Here is a 13941-nt window from a genome sequence, read left to right as displayed (position 1 = left end):
TCATCAATTGCCCAATAGGAAGTGAGCATCACTTCCTACCTGGCCGGATGCCAGACGGGGATTATCGCGTACTAACGTGGTTATCCCCGAAGTCCTGTTTTTGACGGGTGGCCGCCGCACTGCACTGCCAATCTGCAGTGTGAAGGCGGCCTCAGATTTAACCCTTTCAGTGCTGCCTGCAAAGTGAAACCAAGTTAAGACTTTTTTCTACAGTAGGATTTCCATAAATTGTGATGAAAACATTTTCTCCCATAAAGGTTATCATGCTGTGGCTAATCTTTTAGAGCAGAGAGTAATCAAGTTCTGAATCTAGTTCCACTATAAATGCCTATGTGAAGATGCTGTACACAGAAGATCAGAGCTCTCTGGACTGGAGACTGGTTGGGCAATGTTGGGACTTGTAGTCCTTCAGTCCACTCTGGGCTGAATTGTGGTTTTTAGAACGTGGAAGCCATATTACACTTCCAGCCAATATTCCCAGATGATGAAGCACAGAGAGGCTTTGTCCCCTGGCGAAGCTGCACAATGACCCGTTGTCACCAAGAATTCCTCTGTCCCATTTACTGGATTCCGCTGCTGCGGACGACGGCCTAGAATGTCGCCTGGAATTCCGTGTGCGCTGGCAGATGACGCGGTGCCAGGGTGTCACACAGGGGGCACAGCTGGCGATAACAGCAGAGTTCTGTATCAGCTGTGGAATCCCCCACCTGCCCTCATATATGTTCTGTTATCAAAACTGGACGGCCACTGCTCAGCATTGTGTTAAAGCACCACTATTGCGAAAAAACTAGGCAGCTAAAATCTGACCGAACCGAGAGGTTTTGGGCCAGTCCATCTCCTCATGGGGGATTCTCAGGGCTTTCTTTGTATTCAACAGCAGTTTAACTGCCAAAATAGTAAGATACCAGCCAGCCTCCCTACTCACTCTTACGCTATTTTGTCAGTAAGGGCTTGTTCACACCTAGGGCGTTTTGCATATTTTTCGAGCGGCAGCGATTTTTTAAAAACGCCCCGAAATCGCTAGTGCAATGAAATCGCTAGTACAATGAAGACGCAATGTGCTGATATGAACTATCCCACCAACCCTGAGCTCACTCCACTGGCTACCGATAAAATGGAGAATTCTGTTTAAGATTGGCTTACTGACATTCAAATCCTTGCACAATCTGGGCCCTGGATACCTGAAGGACTTGTTGCAACTGCATCACACCCCCCACAATCTTAGATCAAAAGGACGCAACACCCTGGTCACCCCCAGAGTCCACCTCAAAACCTTTGGAGACAGAGCCTTTTGTCATGCTGCCTTTACACTTTGGAACTCCCTGCCACACCCAATCAGGACAGCTCCATCCCTGGAAGCATTTAAGTCTAAACTGAAAACCTACCTCTTCAGTCTGGCATTCATGAACATCTGACTATCTCCTCTGTAACACAACCCAGCCTGCAACCCTGTATTAATCTGAGACACAACTATGCGCTTTGAGTCCTATGGGAGAAAAGCGCTTTACAAATGTTATTGTTATTGTATTATATCAGCGCATTGCGTCTGCTTTCCGCTCAGCAAAGCACTGCATGTACTCAAATCAATTTATCCGGCAATTGCATTTGCGCTGTTATGAATATATACATACATAGTATTTATTCATTTCTGGGATAAGAGTTCACTTCCTGACTAACGTCAGGAGAACTTCCTTCTCAGCGCATATCAGCGCTTCGTTTTTGCCTATTGTCCGCCCGCGGGGATCGAGCCGGGAATCGATCCACACGGTGATCGGACATGTCGGAAATTATCAATCGAGATATCAGCGGCTCGATTGATAAGAAGAATCTGGGCCGTGTATGCCCAGCATTAGACTTTGTAACTGCTGTTCAGGAAATGCTGTTGAAAACAAAGAAAACCCTGAGGATCCCCCAAGAGGAGATGGACTGGCCCAAAACCTTGGCTCTGTCAGATTTTAACTGGCAATTTTATTTGCGATAGTGGTCCTTTAACCTCCTTGCCGGTCTAAAAAATCCGGCAAGGAGGCAGCGCCGCACTTTTTTTTTATTTATTTTTTTTTAAATCATGTAGCGAGCCCATGGCTCGCTACATGATAGCCGCTGAGCGGCGGCATCCCCCCACCCACTCCGATAGTCTTCGGCGATCAGAGTATGCAGGACATCCCGTTGAGAACGGGATTTCCTGCAGGGCTTCCCCGGTCGCCATGGCGACGGGGCGGGATGACGTCACCGACGTCATGGACGTCGGGATGTCACAGGGAATCCCGATCCGGCCCTCAGCGCTGCCTGGCACTGATTGGCCAGGCAGCGCAGGGGTCTGGGGCGGGGGGGAGCGACTCGGCGCGGCGGATTGCGGCGGATCGGCGGCGAGCAGCGGCGATCGGAAGTTACAAGCAGCTAGCAAAGTGCTAGCTGCTTGTAACAAAAAAAAAATTATGCAAATCGGCCCAGCGGGGCCTGAGAAATCCTCCTGCGCAGGTTACCCCGAGCTGAGCTCGGGATAACCGGCAAGGAGGTTAAAGCAAGTCTGAAGTGAGTATTAAAAAAAGCCTTCCCGTTCCTCTCGTGAGACTGCTAACGGGGGATCCAGCATTAGAACGCAGGGACCATAGGAGGAACGGGAGTCTCTACAGGAACCAGAGCCTTCCCTCTCCTTAGGTGAGTATTTTTTTTTTTTATACTCGCTTCAGACTCACTTTAAAGTGAACCATATATATCAGTGGGAACATTCGAAAAAACATCTACCCTGCTCTGTTTCATTCTTCACTGCTCAGCTTGCCTCTAATCAGCCCTGAAAAAATCCCCGAATGAGCATTCAGTCTGGCTTTGCTCAGGAATCATTATACCTGAGTCTGTCTTCTCTGATGTCTTTTCAAGCCCAAGCCTGCCCCCTTCTGGCACTGCTATAATGACTCAGCTATAATGATTCCTGAGCAAAGCCAGACTGAATGCTCAGTTGGGTATTTTATCAGAGCTGGTAACAAGCAGACTGAGCAGTGAAGGATGAAACAGAAAGCAGGGTAGGTGTTTTCTCTAATGTTCCCACTGATATATATGGTAAAATACATGAGGATGTTTCTTCTCTGGTTCGCCTCGTACACAGGTTCAGCAAAGCGCACGACCATCTCTATAAATGAAGTGTAACTGCATTTATAACTGGAAAAAAAGTTATTTTTCTTATTTCTGTAACTTTCCTGTCAGAGCCAGATTTTCAGTTACATTTGTTTCCGTTTTAGCCATTCATCATGCTGCCATTGTTCCGCCATTTAGCAAACATGGTTTTACACCGCCCCGAGTCTGCCTCCATCATTACATTATCAAGATAGCTGGTGGTGACACAAGTTACATAATACGTTTTCAATTCACAGCCAGCAAAAGAAAATAAAAAAGTACTTAAAATAAGCCGTCTAGACAGTTTCACAGATCTTGTTTCCCGAGCTTTCCTCCCCAGTGTACAGGGCAAATAGAATACGTTACAAAAAATGTTTTTCATGCTCCAAAATCTCAACTGCCTGATCTCAGCAGAGTTTAGAAAACTGTTTGGGAGTGGCCTATTTCTCAGGGCCGTAACTAGAGTGGAGCAGACCCTGCACCCACAAGGGGGCCTAGAGCTGTGGGGGCCCCAACTACTACTTCACTCCCTATGATACAGGGGTCCATCTTTCAGACCAGGTGTTTTTGTGGCTACACTTGTTATGGGTGTGAAAGCTATGGCGTCTACACATTTGTTTTGTTGCCCTTGCAAGATGGGCCCTCCAAGCTGTGAGGGTCACCCGGTGTAGGCAAGGGAAATGGGGTGAACGTTGGGGGCCCCCATCAACATTTTTCAGAGGGGCCCTGTGATTTGTAGTTGCGCCCCTGCTCTTTCTTCTACCTTCCTCTCCTATTGCTCTTATTTATGTTTTCTGTGGGTTCAAAGGACTTATTACAGGCTCAGCACACCGCAGGCAGAGAAAGCTGCTGAATGCAGATACCACTGAGGCTGGATTCACACTTAAGGTTCCCATACATCAGGCGACTTGGCGGCCGATCGACCATCCAATTAGATTATTATAATTGAATGAAAATCGTTGCCGCCAAGTGCATGCCCAACCGACAAAGCGACCAATTTCGCTTTGTCTATCGCGCATGCTGCAAGATGTCGGGCCAAAGTTGGTTGGTCGGGTGTGCGGCAGTACGGGCGTGATTTCTGAGCGAGCGACGAGACCACGAAACCCCCGCTGCAATGTATAAATGTGCCCCCGTGTGCATTTATACATTACCTGTCCTGTTGCAGTCTCCGCGTGGTGTCCCATAACCTGCGTGGTTTCCCATAATATCCCTACACACTACTGGTGCATATTATCTAACGTCGGCGAATAGCATCTAACGTCAGACAATATGCGCCAGTAGTGTGTACAGAGTGCCGCCCGGAGGTTACTATAGGACAGGTAATGTATAAATGCACACTGGGGGCACATTTATACATTGGGGGAAGTGGGCTCAGGCGATTCTCTGAAGATTTCATGCTGAAATTGGACGGGAATCGGCCTGTAGTTTATGGGCAGAATTGGCAAGGGACTAATCAGATTCGATTAGAGATAAAAATGGTCTCTTTGTCGAATCTGCCTTTAGATGCATTGCATTGGGTTGTGTCACATTGCAGCATGCTTTTTTCAATGGGGTGCAACTCAAATTCAGCCTCACAAAAGAGGCTGGCAGTTCCTCCCTCTGACCTGATATTTCTAAGTGAAAAAAGAAAAGCAAGTGGTGTCAGGCAGGAGAAAGGACACGAAGGGCTCAGCCACAATATATATATTTCTGAGCGCTTGTGATTGATTAGCGCTTTTCAAAAATCTCTCCTATTCACTTTCATTAAAATCCCAGTAAAAATCGCGACCTGGCGCCCCTTTTTCATGCACACTATTTGAGAATCCAAATTTGGTTATATATGGAAAGCACATGGGTAAGTAGCACAGTCTTATTTCAGACATACGATTTAAAGGAAACCCGAGGTGAAAATAAACTAATGAAATAAACAATTGTATCTATCTTTCTTCTCCTAAAAATGACTTTTTAAGATATTCCACAGTTTTATTTCATGTTTAAACAATAAAACAGTTAAAGGGAACCAGAGCCGAAGCACCCTCATGTATTTTACTTTTTATATCAATGGGAACATGACAGTAAACACCTATCCTGCTCTCTGTTTCATTCTTCTCTGCTACATCTGCCTGTTATCAGCCCTGATAAGCATTCAGTCTAGATTTTTCCATAATGATTATAGCTGAGTCAGTCTTCTGTGATGTCTTTTCAAGCTCAAGTCTGCCCCCTTGTGGCTCTGCTTTGTTGCTTCGAGGATAAATAGCAGCAAAGCAGAGCCACAAGGGGGGCAGACTTGGGCTTGAAAAGACATTACAGAATACTGACTCATCTATAATCATTCCGGGAAAAGCTAGACTGAATGCTCAGTCGGGGATTCTTATCAGGGCTGATTACAGGCAGATTTAGTAGAGAAGAATGAAACAGAGCAGGGTAGGTGTTTACTGTCATGTTCCCATTGATTTATTGTAAAATACATGAGTGCTTCGTCTCTGGTTCCCTTTAACTGTTTTATTGTTTTTGCTCAATGACACATTCATTGAAGTATGCCAGAGCTAAAATTTATGAACTTTTGACCCATTTATCTCTTTCCTGCTCTCAGAAGGCATTTTCTGCTAGGAAAGTGTTTTATAGTTGGGATTTCTTATCAGTGAGGGTCACACTGTAGTCACTTCCTGTCTGAGTCAGGACTGAGTCAGCCACTTACATACCTGATATTTAACTCTTTCAGGCAGAGAAAGAAAAAAAAGGAACACAGCATAGTTATTTGTGTGCTAGGCAGGGTACATACCCATGTCTATCTTATCATGTCACCTCGGGTATCCTTTAATTCTAATTTTACCTTTTTGAACTTACTTATGACACTTTTTTATTAAAGAGGCACTGTGGTGATATATAGTAAACTGCAATCAATTATTCTAGATACACAGTTTTATGTTAATTTTCCTGGTTTCGGCATCAGAAATACTTCCTATATCTACAGTATATACTGCTGTACAGTATATTGGTATGTTACCCCTCCCTCCCAGTGATGCTTATCCTAGGTTGTTTAGCTATGCAGAATTCTCCTCCCATAGCATTCTGGGAAACCAGGTATATTTTCTACTGGCTTCGTAACTTTCAGTAAAAAAAAAAATTCCACAGAGATCAACCGACACAACTAAAGATATCGCCACTTGTAAATTTCAGAATTTAAATCAGGGATCGGAAAAATTGAACAAACATTGACTAAATCCTTTATACCGTAAATGGATATTGTACAGAAAAAAGCAATTTTATTAATTGTTCCTATTTTACTAAGTGCTGAAAAAGTTGTATAAAGATGAAGTGAGACAGCCAAAGGGAGAAGTTATTAGACAAAAACTAAAACCCACTCTCCACACTCCCACCCACTCAGCCAATTCTTAGTACCATTTTCCTCACTAGATGCTAAGGCATAACTCCCAACTTTTTGAGTTAGGAAAGAGGGACACTTTAAAGAGGAACTCCAGTGAAAATAATGTAATAAAAAAGTGCTTAATTTTTACAATAAGTATGTATAAATGATTTAGTCAGGGTTTGCCCATTGCAAAATCTTTCCTCTCCCCGATTTACATTCTGACATTTATCACATGGCGACATTTTTACTGCTGACAGTCTGTGGAAGGAAATGCTGCTTGCTTTTTTGGCAGTTAGAAACAGCTGTAAACAATGCAACAAGGTCCTGACATCAAACTGTGGGAGGGGTTTCACCGCAGTATCAGCCATACAGAAACCCCTGATGATCTGTTTGTGAAAAGAAAAAGATTTCCCATGGGAAAGGGGGTATCAGTGGCTGATTGGAATGAAGTTCAATTCTTGGTTACAGTTTCTCTTTAAGACACACCCCTGCCACACCTCTAGCCACGCCCAGCCACACATCTAGCCAAGGCCAGACTTGTACTTTTTAACACCCAAGGCCCACTATCACCACCTGCCCCTGGACCGATAGCATCCTAAACTCCCCCCCCCCCCCCCCCCAACACGGCAGGAATTAGATTGTAGGCTCCTCTGATGACAGTTAGTGAAGTGATAGCAAGGATTACATTATAAGCTCCTCTGAGGACAGTAAGTGACTTGATGGCAGGGATTAGATTGTAAACTCTTTGGCAGCACATCCGTTCGCTGCTCCTTCATCCTCTAAATGCCAGATATAGTTGTTAGTAGCCGTCCACCACTATGTGCAAACTCGGTGTATCAGGACGAATGTTCGTCAGGCTAACTGCTACTGCCACCCTGCTGCCCACAGACCACCCCTTGCTTTCCTGGTGCCCTAGGCCATGGCCTTTGTGGCCTTGCCTGGAATCCGGCCATGACTCTAGCCACGCATATCACAAAGAATTCATAAGCAAAATATGTACTGGTCCTTATTTATAATCATTCGTTTTATTTCAAAATAACATGTGAAAAATGAAAATAAGAAATATATCACTTTAAAGGATGAGAATAAAGTGTAGAGCCAATTTATAACATTTTTTTTTCAGTACAAAAAATAAATATATTTACACCGATGTGTACATCAGTCCTAAAAGAGGGACAAATGAGGAAAAAGACGGACATAGGGATTTGGTTCCCAAAAAGAGAGACTGTCCCTCCGAAAAAAGGGGAGAGTTGGGAGCTATGCTAAGGTTACAAATGATAAGATCTCTGAAGTAAAGTAGATTTTAAAACTTTTTCTGTTAGACCTGCAGTAGATGGAAGATGCTTCACCACCAATCCAAGCAGCTTCTTGGGCTCAGTTTGGACAGACCTCAGAGCTGAGTGTATTGGGCAGAGTCTGGGGGAAAGTGGGGCAGAGTTCACGCTGGAATCACTTGTGTGTGGGAACTGCAATAGACACTGCTTGTGTTATATTATAGTTAGAATAATGTGATCTGTTACAATGCAGATATATGACCTGCTCCATAGAGATGTATAGGCAGTGAGTTGACATGCAGAGTTATGATGCAGTGTGGATACCCCCTCAGTCATGTGACTCACCTGGTGGCAGTGCGGGCTCCTGGTGGCGGCTCCTCTCTCCTCCGTCTCCCAGAGGCTGTGAGGAAGGGCAGGGTGCAGCCTGGGACGCTCCACATACCAGCCGCGCTCGCCTCGCACTCTGTTTTGGTGTGCCATGGCAGAGGAAATATTTCCCCAGACTTGTGGTGAGGCCCAGAGACGGGCAGATCTCTCAAACTTCCAGCATGGTAATTAGAGACTGGAGAGGGGAGGGCAGAAGCTTTCTGGGGGAAATGATGGGGTAGAGCGACGCTTGGAAGACAGCCGGAGAAACACACTGACTCTACGGGGACATGCTGGGACTTGTAGTTCTACAGTATATTACAGGATTGCTGGAGCTTGGTTTCACATTAACTGCATACCATGCTGGGACTTGAAGTTCAGCAATAACTGCACAGTATGCTGGGATTGGTGGTTCCAATATAAGTATCTGGCATGTTGAGATTACTTCTGCTGCAACTGCTCAGGATGCTGGGACTTGTAGTTTTGCAGTAACTACCCAGAGTGCTGGGACTTGTAGTTCTGCACTAACTATTCAGGATGCTGGGACTTGTAGTTCTGCGGTAACCACGCAGAGTGCTATGAAACGATGTGTAATCAGCGCCGGTGCTATACTTTTTGCTGCCCGAGGCAAACTTGTGAGGATACCCGCCTCTCCCCCCCAGCCATTCACCGCCCCCCCCCCCCCCCCCCCCCCAAACCACCCGCTTTGGAGTGATAGCACAGAACCCGAAAATTTTCACTCATGCTATAGGTAGGTAAGTCGCTAGGCATATGTGCCCCCAGTATAGCTGCCACAGTAGAGATAGCTAGTATAGGTGCCCCCAGTATAGGTAGCATAGTTGTTTTCAGTATAGGTAGTATAGTTGCCCCAGTATAGGTAGCTAGTATAGTTGCCGGAGTATAGGTAGTATAGTTGCCCCCAGTATAGGTAGTATAGTTGCTCCAGTATAGTTGGCTAGTATAGTTTCCCCGTATAGGTAGCTAGTATAGTTGCCCCCCAGTATAGTTGCTGCAGTATAGTTGCCCAGTATACAGGACCAGTTGTAGACTTTTTGCTGCCTGAGACAAACTTGTGCGGTCCCCCGCAGACTTCCAATGCCTGCGCTGGGACAAAACGATCCTCTGGTCCCCGCCTCTGCCTCAATTCTGGAATTTGCAACCTTAATGTCGCAAACCACTCCGCCTGCGTGGCCACAGACTATACTGCGCCTGTACATCAGCAGGAGGGAGGACGCGGCCGTGCAGGCGCAGTGGTAGCGACATTAAAGTTGCAAATTCTGGAAATGAGCTGGCAGTTTGCCCCGACACAGCACAGGACATCAGCAGGCGACCGTTAGAAGCCCCAGGTAAGTTAAACTCTTTTTCCCCCTACAGTACACCTTTAACTCTTTTAAAGAGAATCTGTATTGTTAAAATCGCACAAAAGTAAACATACCAGTGTGTTAGGGGACATCTCCTATTCCCCTCTGTCACAATTTCACCGCTCCCCGCCGCATTAAAAGTGGTTAAAAACAGTTTTAAAAAGTTTGTTTATAAACAAACAAAATGGCCACCAAAACAGGAAGTAGGTTGCTGTACAGCATGTCCACACATAGAAAATACATCCATACACAAGCAGGCTGTATACAGCCTTCCTTTTGAATCTCAAGAGATCATTTGTGTGTTTCTTTCCCCCCTGAGGGGGGAGTTCATAGCAGAACCACAACACTGAAGAACTTGGCAGCCTTCCAGACACAGGCTGACAAGTCTGACAGGGGAAAGATACATTGATTTATTACAGAGACTGTGATAGTACAAAGTGCTGCAGTAAGCCAGAACACATTAGAATAGCTTTTGGAACTTGTAGGATGATAAAAAACAGGATGCAATTTTTGTTACGGAGTCTCTTTAAGGCTGCTTTCACAGTAGGACGTTAAAGTCCCACGTTACAGCAGCCTGTAACGCAGCCCAAATCACAGCAATGTAAAATCAATGGGCTGTTCACAGTACCCACGTTGCGTTTGAGTATAACGCAGCACGTTAAATGAAAGTGCAGCGTGCTGTGCGTTATACTCCTATTTGGCTGCGTTAGACTGTTTGCACATGCTCAGTAACGTTGTTTTTTTTTTTTTAAAAATGTGCCGCATGCACCGTTTTTGTTCGATCCGTATGCGTCAAAAAGTATGCATCAAGAGACGCATAACGCAGTGCAATGTAACGTCCAACTTCAAAACTAACATGCGTTGCGTTAGGGGCACGTTATGCGACCTTAACGTCGCATCTAACGCAACGTCTTAGTGTGAAAGAGCCCTTAAAGAGAATCTGTACTCTAAAATTCTTACAATAAAAAGCATACCATTCTATTCATTATGTTCTGCTGGGACCCTCTGTGCTGTTTCTGCCACTCTCTGCTGCAAACCTGGCTTGTAACTACCAGTTTTAGGCAGTGTTTACAAACAAAAGACATGGCTGCTAAAAGCTTGTGATAGGCTCAAGTAAGCAGAGTGTGTGAGTCACACAGAGCTTGCAGGGGGCCTGGAGAGGGTGTGTATAGCTTCTATCATATCACAAGCAGCACAGCACATTCCAGCCTGACTGCCTGAGCCTGACAGAGGAGAGAAGATTAGATCATTTAACAGAGATAACACAGCCACTGTGCAAGTAGGAAAGGCTGCAGTAAGCCAGACCACATTAGAACAGGCATAGGAACTTATAGGATAGAAGAAATAAGAATGAGAATTTTGTTACAGAGTCTCTTTAAGGTGTGGTTGCTGATTTGGTCCTGGATGTTGTAGAGAGCCTGCTTCTACATAAGGAGCTTGACTGCCTCATCTCTAGATTTTATTCTAATCTTGTTACTTATAAATATGTTTATCGAGCTAAATGTAGGTCATTATGGGAATAATGGGGGGAGGAGATATCTCAGGGAGAGTGGTCTGAATTTGAGGACACCTATATGAAGACTGTAGTCTGCTCACTGGACAAATTGGTTCAGTTGCGGTGGTTTCATCAAATTTATTTTACACCAGTCAAGATTTCCAAATTCTCGGGTGGTGCAAGTGGTGTGGATACAGTCCTGGATCTTTTCGACATATGACCTAGGATTGCCCGCTTGTCTTGGCGTTTTGGTATAAAGTTCTGACCTTTATGAGAAATGACTTAGGTCTTCCTGTGGTGTCCTCTTATAAGGCATGTCTGTTGGGCATGGTAGATGAATGGCCTTTGAATGAACATAAAAAACTGTTGGTTAGGATGCTATTCTTTTATGCAAAAAAAAAAAAATCTATTGCCATGGAATGGAAACAATCGTCAGAACCTTCTATTATTCTGTGAAAGAAATTAATAAACGCCTCCCTCCCACTTTACAAACTGACATGGATAGCTAGAGGTGCGATTGCTATATTTGATAAGGTCTGGAATGTTTGGTTACGTTGTACTGATTCAGTCATTGATGTTCATTTATAACTGAATTATTGCAAATGTCCTTCTGTTTTAAGAAGGCAGTTACAACAAGCTTTGCTTTTTTAGTAGGAGGGCTTTTTGGTTCCTTTTATCCCCCTATACATTCCTAGTAGTTTGGGTCACCCTGAGCTGCTTGGTTACTCTGTTATATATACATTATAGATTCCCTCTGACGATTATTTTTCTCCTGTTTATATATGTCCTATTTTAGGATACCGATGACGTTGTTGAGCCGTGGTCTGGGAACTACTTGTAGTTCTGCAGTAACTACTCAGAGTGCTGGGACTTGTAGTTCTGCAGAATATTGCAGAATTGCTGGAGCATGGTTTCACATTAACTGCATAGCATGCTGGGACTTAAAGTTCAGAAATGACTGCACAGTATGCTGGGATTGGTGATTTTACAATAACTATCTGTCATGTTGGGACTACTAGTTATTCAGGATGCTGGGACTTGTAGTCCTGCTGTAACTACTCATGATGCTGTGATTGTAGGTTTGCGGTAACTACTCAGAGTGCTGGGACTTGTAGTTCTGCGGCAACTACTCTGGAAGCTGGGACTTGTAGTTCTACATTAACTACTCTAGATGCTGGGACTAGTAGTTCTGCAGTAACTACTCAGGATGCTGGGACTTATAGTTCTGCCTTGTAGAGCTGCGACTTGTAGATTTGCAGTAATTACTCAGAGTGCTGGGACAGTTTCTGTTACGCCTAAGAAGATAGGTGGGCATGCTGGGACTTGTAGTCCTGCAGAGTGACATATTGCTCAGACTATAATGCTGGGGGCGTCACTCTGTGGCGCTGCTGTTGACCCTCGGGCAGCCCCAGTGGAAGGCGAGGAGACTAAACACAAGCTGAACCGGTCGCAGGGCTTGGCGGTCTCTCATCAGGCAGGTGTTTCCTTCAGACATTCCTGCTTCTTCCTCAGCATAAAGTTTCTGTAGATGAAGCGGTCAGCGCGGGGCCCCCTCCCTAGAGATGAAACGCTGGCTGCGGTTTCCTGCAATAAAACGCTGCCAGAGCCTCACTGGAAACTCAAGAATTCTGCAGACTCTGCTGCTTCCAGCGGAGCTCATCCGACAGGTCAGGGCTGGGACAGCTGCTAGCGGCCTCACCAGCCTATGTGGCGACTTCTCAGGCTAGGTACACACTATGGGCTTGATTCACTAACTGGCGCTAAGCCGGTTAGTGTGCCTTATCACTTAATGGGCACAAACTACAGCGCTAACCTTATCTGAGGTTAGTGTGCCTTATCTGAGTTAGTGTGCCTTATCTGCAGTGTGCGATGTAGCTTTGTGCATCTTTTAGTGTGCACAAAGCTATTTAGTGTGCACAAAGCTACCTAAGGGGCACTAAGTTCAGATAAGGCACACACACTTTTATTGATCTCAGTAATCAATGTATTTAAATATGCTTATTAATGATGCAATTTTACTGAATGACCAACCTTCTGATTGATTGGATAGCATTGTTGGTGTCTATCAACTACAAACAACCAATTTGTCAACCGTTTTATCAATTTGTTTTGTAAATCAATTACATCTGAAATGATAGGAATGGTTATAATTGTTATTCCATTTATGGGCCAAATTGATGCTTTCCGTTCTGGTTGGAGCTGGGTGGAGGGTGGTGTTGGACTTGAAGAGCGGCCGACTGTAATATGATGAGACAGCCCAGGTCAGATACAATAAACTTCCCATGTTTGCTGCCCCTTCATCCCCTTAGTCCCATATACTTGCCCGACTGCTGCAGTTCACATGTTTGGCCGCTTGACTGCATGAGTGTGCCAGCCCGCCCCTTGCTTCCTGGTGGCGTAGGCCATGGCCTCTGTGGCAGGGGAGGTTACCAGAATAGTGAGGAATTGTTCTGATCTAGGTCGCCTTCCTGATGAGGTAAGACTTTCCGAGCAGGGGGTATCCCCAACAATACATTGAAAGGTCTAAATATAAGGTATTGGCTAAGGGCAGGTCTGCACTGCTGGCCAGCAATGCTCGGGCGGTGTGGGATGGGGGTGGTGACGCTATTACATTCTTCACAGCGTACAATATGCAATATTCCTTTGTGGTCGAAATTCTCGAAACCCATCTACCTATTCTCCTTGCGGATCCAGAAATATCACCGATAGTGGAGGGTAAGTGCAGGTTCATTAGTAAACGGGCAACCACACTGGAAAACGCATTGTCCCCTAGTTTGCATGAGGATCGGAGTTCCGGTCAGGGGGGGAAGCTTGGCTGAGGTATCGGGGCTCCTACAGGTTTAGCACGGGTGTGCTAAACAGTTAGCACGTGAAGTGCTGTTCGCGGACTTTTGTGCGCGCAAAGTGCCACGATTCGCGAGATCGCGGACTTTTGCACGCGCAATTTGCGGCAAATTGCGCACGCAAAAGTCCGCGATCGCGCGA

The 13941-nt window shown here is 45.3% G+C and overlaps 1 protein-coding gene across 6 annotated transcripts in view; it reads right to left on the bottom strand.

Annotated features, from left to right (window-relative positions):
• The window catches only part of INSC (INSC spindle orientation adaptor protein), a 309535-nt gene that overhangs the window by 220277 nt on the left and 75317 nt on the right, over positions 1–13941 (bottom strand). Inside the window, exon 1 of one of the 6 annotated variants that reach the window (XM_068260120.1) lies at positions 8080–8247. The exons of the other annotated variants lie outside the window; for them this stretch is intronic. The gene's annotated coding sequence lies outside the window, so the exon portion shown is untranslated. Of the gene's footprint in view, positions 1–8079; positions 8248–13941 lie in introns of those variants that run through there. 6 annotated transcript variants of the gene reach the window in all.

This window comes from Hyperolius riggenbachi, chromosome 11 (assembly GCF_040937935.1).
Source record: "Hyperolius riggenbachi isolate aHypRig1 chromosome 11, aHypRig1.pri, whole genome shotgun sequence".
Taxonomy (NCBI): Eukaryota; Metazoa; Chordata; class Amphibia; order Anura; family Hyperoliidae; genus Hyperolius; species Hyperolius riggenbachi.
The sequence above is the reverse complement of the archived record's forward strand: the minus strand, read 5'-3'. Positions and strand labels throughout refer to the sequence as shown.